At 35.4% G+C, this 901-nt stretch overlaps 1 non-coding gene across 1 annotated transcript; it reads left to right on the top strand.

The window, feature by feature from the left end:
• The first annotated feature begins 288 nt into the window (after nt 1-288).
• trnai-aau lies at nt 289-362 on the top strand. Its single transcript has one exon. It is a non-coding gene; the product is annotated as a tRNA-Ile (tRNA).
• The last annotated feature ends 539 nt before the right edge of the window (nt 363-901 follow it).

The raw sequence follows: 901 nt of genomic DNA on the forward strand, positions 1-901 counted from the left end.
ATTACTATCATATGCATATATTAGTATGCACAATGTATGCATAATTCATAATATGTATAATGACACTGACAGTGTTAATACTGACTTTGGAGGGTCATCTATCTAAGCCATGTTCTCTGGAACACCATTTCCTGACTCACCATTCAGTATTAACAACATCGTGATTAATGAGTGAATAACAAAAATCCTTACTGTGGTTGATTTGACTGTTAAATTCTAAGTGTCTGGATCCCTTGTTTCATTCCAATCTGTTGCTTTTTGTGAGTGAAAGTACTGCACAGATTCTATGGCCGGTTAGCTCAGTTGGTTAGAGCGTGGTGCTAATAACGCCAAGGTCGCGGGTTCGATCCCCGTACGGGCCAGTGGGTTTTTGAGATGGAAATATGCACTTATGAAAATATCAATCAGGACTATAGTAATTATAATAGTAAGGACAAACACTTGTGATTTCACCTTGTTCTGCTTGTGCTCTTGAGAAGATGAAATAAAAGTACTGAAGTGTATAAATAAGTGATTGACAAAAAAAAAAAAAAATCAGAACTTTGTAAACTTTGTGTTGAGGTTAACTGGACCAGAACTGAACAGTTTTTATCTTTGTGGAGATTTTTTTTATTGATATAATACAAGTACATACATAGATGCATTTTTCTTTAAATGACATATTAAGAGTGCTGCTAGCTATGGATGGGTTTTCCATCTAAGCCAGGTTGTCTGGAACAACAACTTTTGCCTAAAATCACCATACAGTATTAACAAACACCATGACCGAAAAATGAGTGAATGACAAAAATCCTTATTGTGTTGAAAGCAACTCTAAGTTGTACTCAGTACTCCTTATCGATTATCCATATTGCAGTAATTATTCACGAATGTGTTGGTCATGCAAAATGGACATATGGCC

This window comes from Plectropomus leopardus, unplaced genomic scaffold (genome assembly GCF_008729295.1).
Source record: "Plectropomus leopardus isolate mb unplaced genomic scaffold, YSFRI_Pleo_2.0 unplaced_scaffold83648, whole genome shotgun sequence".
NCBI lineage: Eukaryota > Metazoa > Chordata > Actinopteri > Perciformes > Serranidae > Plectropomus > Plectropomus leopardus.